The 5,325-nt window shown below is 38.9% G+C and overlaps 1 long non-coding RNA gene across 2 annotated transcripts in view; it reads left to right on the forward strand.

Moving 5' to 3' along the window:
• Positions 1 to 87: 87 nt before the first annotated feature.
• The window catches only part of LOC107988576 (uncharacterized), a 60,503-nt gene continuing 55,265 nt past the window's right edge, over positions 88 to 5,325 (forward strand). For both annotated transcript variants that reach the window (XR_003049774.1, XR_003049775.1), the window contains exon 1: positions 88 to 1,041. This is a non-coding gene — a long non-coding RNA (uncharacterized LOC107988576). The remainder of the gene's footprint in view (positions 1,042 to 5,325) is intronic.

Raw genomic sequence — 5,325 nt, forward strand, 5'->3', positions numbered from 1 at the left:
CGATCCAGTCAGCAGTTATTTCACCGATGAAAGAAAGAGACGCTAACGTCAAGTGGCACTTACCCTTGAACTTGATCTAAATACAAACAGGAATATGGAAAGATCTCCTTTAAAGCACATTTTTATTGGTATCTGTTATACAATTTCTGTATGTGGAGCAGACGCCGGCGATTGTCCTGCGTGTGTTTATGTATGTATAAGGCATTCATGAGATTAGTGTGAACCTTGTCCTCCCTGAAGGTTGCGGAGGCCAGGCACGCTGCCACTGCCTCATATGCATCTCTTTTATTGTCTGCTGTGCATAATCACACTCCTCTCGCTTCTCAGTGCCAGACTTTTGACCCTTTTTATTTTGCTGTCCATTTTCAGCTGCCCCACAACCCAACAGGCATTAGGCTAGTGAACAGATGTGCAGGGAGCAGCCAGTTAATGCTAATGAGCTCCTCTGAAACACCAAATCATTTTCATAGTCCACATGACAGCAGAGGAGGAAGAAAGCTAACGTGTTGTGTCCAGTTTTATTGAAAGGCTAGCTTCGTTTTATAAATTTTTAATTGTGGGTTTTAACTCGCCCGGCATCGTCTGGGTCATGGGCCAGACACGGGTTGGTGTGCGCGTTAGTATCAGCGTGTGCATGTGCGTCTGCACCACTGCACTTGCATGAGCGTTGTGGCTATTTGTGAGTATGCATTTCCCCAGGCTACACAAAGCAGGGGACTCCTTGACAGTTTCTCCCTGTCACTGCACAGGCCTATGTGTGTGTGTGTGTGTGTGTGTGTGTGTGTGTGATCAATCTCACGTGGACCAGTCATGGTGTCAGGGCAGCAGTGGATCTGACTCTCACTCTCTCTCCCTCTCTACTCTCCCCATCTCCCATTCCTCTTCCACTTTCTCCCTTGCTCCCTTCCATATATCCTTTTCTTTGGCCATGGAGCAGAAGGAGAGCCGGGGTCAGGAGCGAGCCGTCTGAGCATCCATTTTTCTGCAGGATAATTAATGCACGCCGAGCTGGAGGACTGATCCCAGGACTGCTCCAAACAGGTACGTGTGCCGTCCGCTCTCTTTCACATTGTCATCAGACCTCTGCTGACTGACTGACTGACTGACTGACTGACTGACTGACTGACTGACTGATTTGCTGACCAGCATTCACTCACTCTTGCACTTTTTCACTCTCTCTCTCCACCCCTCCTACCTCTCTCTCTCTCTTTCTATCTCCCCCTCTCTCTCTCCCCCACTCTCCCTCCTAAGTTTCTATCACACACTCACACACACACACACACTCAGACTCTCTTCTGTGCGTTCACACGTCTGTGAAACTGATCATGCCCATTACTGAGTAACTTCAGCAGTGTTTGGTGAGGAGGTGAAAATAGCTCACTTTCTCTTCTTCCACTGCGTCGTGTGGGTTTACAGCTTTACAGGTGTTACAGAGGCACATTTTGAGCTCTAAGATGGCAAATGTCATGTTTCTGATATTAAAGTGGGTTTTCTTCACTGCACTGAGTGGTGCGTGCTGTTTCTGATCGACTTTTTTCAAAGGTTACCGCTTTTCTCTATTCTCTGATTTTGTGTTTTTGATATTTTTTCCCTGCAAGGATAAAAAAAAGTGAAACAAAATGTGTGGCAAAGTGCGGTGGTTCAGACACAGCTCAATCGCTTTATATAATGTTGTCATTTTTAGCTTTATTCAGTTCCTAAAATGTACACAAATCAGAAGTGAGATCATGAGAATGTATTTATTTCTGAGGGAGTTTCTACAGATTTTTACCTAGGTAAAAAATCCTGGACTTTCTTATAAAACATATTAATGTCATAACATTTTGCTTCATTTATGAAATATTCTGAAATGACATACAAACGGTCATTTGTAATTTCTATTCAGCATTCATGTTAATGTTTTTTTTTTGTTGGTCTTTATGCACATTCGAAGGATGTGTGCATATTTGGGCTGGTTTTCAGTTCTCTGGGTGGAACAGCAGATCAGCTTTCAAGTCCTAAAGTCCTGTGGAGTAGCAGTAACTTTATTGATGTAAGCAGAGGAAAGGGTGTTTCCTGGAAGTGTCAGTCTTTCTCAGATATAGAGATATTTTTGCTCAGGGTCAGCTGATTTTGGAATTGATTTGGAGAGCACACCATGATTCGCTTAGAACTCTTCTCTGCTCAAGTGTCGTCTGTCAAATCCGTCTGGACTCCCGTCAAGCTGTGAAATAACTTAAACACATTAACATTGCATTTATTAGATGAGGCTAGGTGACCCATTTAGTAGTTGTTTCAAACCTAATTTACACGTACCTAATCCTTGGTCCCAAAGGTTAATGCTTGACAAATTAACCCCTGCAGCATTATCTTTCAAATGGCCTGCAGCATATGATAACCTATAATCAATATCCCCAATTACGTGTCAGACGGGGGCTATTGGCCGTGACCTGTCTCCCATGAAGAGACTTTCTGAGGAAACAGGATCTCCTCCACTATGCAGATGCATGGTCTCCATGATTCTGAGGTCATTACACACACCTGGGACCAGCGAACCTTCTCTGCCTGGACTCTTCATCATCTTCTTTTTCATCTTCTTCTTCTGACTGTCTTCATGTCACTTTTATCTTTGTCACAGATTTCTGTGAGCAACTCAGTCCAAGGTAATCTGCTGTTTTAATCAATATATAAATAAGACATAGTCTAAATGTTTAGCTGAACATTCAGTTTTTAATGCACATTTTTATTCTCACATGTAGATTAACATTATTAATATTTGTTTCTTGGCAATTTTTTTGATTATTTGAAGCAAAAAATCTTTTTTTAACAGAACACAACACTAATTTAATATGTGGGATTTTAGATATTTCTATTGTTTATATTGAAATAGATTAATATAATAAATTTAAAAAAGTCATCATATTGCTGGATTTTCTGATAGTTTTCACAGAGGACATCTTCATTTTTTATTTTTAATCCAACCCAAGCATTTGTGTAAAAAAAAAAAAAGCAAAATAAGGTGACAATATGTTTTATTGCATCACCATTTTCCATCATTCTGCATTATTTATTTTTTTTCAGAAAAAAGTTTTTTTTTCAAACCCAAAAGAAACTATAGGAGACCATGACACAAATTTGACCAATCGGAATAATGTCCTATAATTATCAATCAACGTTTTAAAGTGTTAATTAAGTCATGTTTGCATCTAATATTGAACTTCGGATTTATTGCGTCCCTGAAGCTTACATTTAGTAAAATAACGGAACAATGAATCCATACATTTAAACTCTCAATTAAGGCCCTCGGCAGGACGAACGTAAAACTTCATGTACAACTTTTTGTTTCGGTTTTGACTCTCCGAGTTATACTATTTAAACGATACGGTACCAATAATAATAATAATAATAATAATAATAATAATAATAATAATAATAATAAAATGTATTGTCATTTGTATTTATATTATTAAATACCCAGCGGTTTGATGTTTGTAATTAATGAGATACAATATATGTAACAAAAATTAAAAAATCGTGCGAACTATGTTTTAAAATTATTTATTTCATTAATTTAATTACTTTGTGCCGTTTTCCCATCTTTATGAAATAACTAATATGAAACATTTTATCCTTAATTCCAGTGTAAAGATTTTTTCTTTTAATTCAGTAAAGAGGAAACATCTTCATAATTGTCAACATTAGTTAATAATAATAATAATAATAATAATAATAATAATAATAATAATAATAATAATAATACAACAGTATAACCAGTCTTGGCAGAGCTTCCAGGCAGAGCTTCCAGGCAGCTTCTGTCTGTCTTTCCTCCCTGTGTGACTGAACCCTCCACCCCTGTTTCCCTGAATGGTCACTGACTGCTGAGACCTTGAACTTCATCCTTGCTGGGGAGGGACGGAGTTCCGGGGAGGGGGGGCAAATGAGGGCAGCTGAGAGCCATATGCCTCTGAGTGACTGCTGTGACACTCATTTCAGAGGGAATGCTGCACTGACTGAGGTGATGGTTGAAAAACGACTGCTGCTTTATTTATTCATTCTCTGTGTCATTTCTGTCTTTGTGTCCTGTGTATTTGTTACATTCTTTTGTTTGTCGTCTCAGTCCAGTTTAGTGACCAGTTTAGTGACCAGTTTAGTGGCTGAAACAGTCCTGTCGTCACTGATCCTCATCAGGATAAAACTGGGAGAAACAATAATTATAAAACGTATTTTTGAGCGAGCATCAAGTCCTGAAATCTCAAACAAAATGGTCCGTATATAAGACAGCAGCTTTCCTTATGGCGAGGCCTATAAATACTCAGCCAGGAATAAGGAGTGAGGTGGAAATGTCTGCTGCAGCCACACACACACACACACACACACACACACCCCTTCATCCGAACTACAGGGTTTAGGTCCATCTTTGTTTGCCCTTCACGGGCAGGATGGCGCAGGGAATGTGTGTGTGTGTGTGTGTGTGTGTGTGTGTGCTTACTGTAACCAGTAAAAATAGAATCGTGCAGACAACAATTAATTATTTCTTTTGCTCTTTTCCAAATGTCGTGCTCGTGGTGGCTGCTTTCATCCTGGGGTATTTCTTTCTCCTAACAAGGACTATTTTGTTTCACAAATGTTAATTGATTAATGATCAAACGTTCTCCTGGAGTAGATACATTTACATCCTGCATTGATGTCCCAGCCTTCTATTTTCTGCCGTGCATCAATTGGGGCTATGTGAGACTACAGGCCATATCCTCTGTACGATATGTCAGGTGGTGCAGTAACTATGATGTCATGTTTGAAATCCCTTTGGTCTCCGGCAGAGTCAGAGTAACTCCTAATGATGAAAGCTAAATAAACGCCTTTATTTTCTGTCTTTCTCCAAAAGATGCTGCTTTGAAGGATGAATAAATAATGTTCAGAGATGAAACTTAAAAAGTAAACTCGGGGAGATGAACTGTCTTATGGTCTTCGAACGATCCCTTTGCATATTCATTGTCAGGAGGGTGAAAAAAGAAATATAATAGGTTTAGTTTAAATATAAAAAAAAGATGCAGGTGTTTCTGATTTGTATAGCTTTAACGTTTTTAGTTTAAAATAAAGGCCCTGGATTTTTTAAAAATATAATTTGTCAGTTCAGGCTTGCATAAAATATTTCGTACCTTAATACCTTCATAGGAAAATAACGAAATATTAGACCATGTTGTTTATACATGTTGTTGAATAATTGTCTATTTAAATAGCGTAATAATTAAATGATTCAAATGTTGCAGTAAACCTAGGCCGTTCCTCTGATTACTGCATCAATGCAAACAAGTGTCCTATTTAAATGGCCCATTAATTAGATCACTC

Source organism: Cynoglossus semilaevis, chromosome 5 (genome assembly GCF_000523025.1).
Source record: "Cynoglossus semilaevis isolate Cse_v1.0 chromosome 5, Cse_v1.0, whole genome shotgun sequence".
In the NCBI taxonomy this organism is placed as follows: Eukaryota; Metazoa; Chordata; class Actinopteri; order Pleuronectiformes; family Cynoglossidae; genus Cynoglossus; species Cynoglossus semilaevis.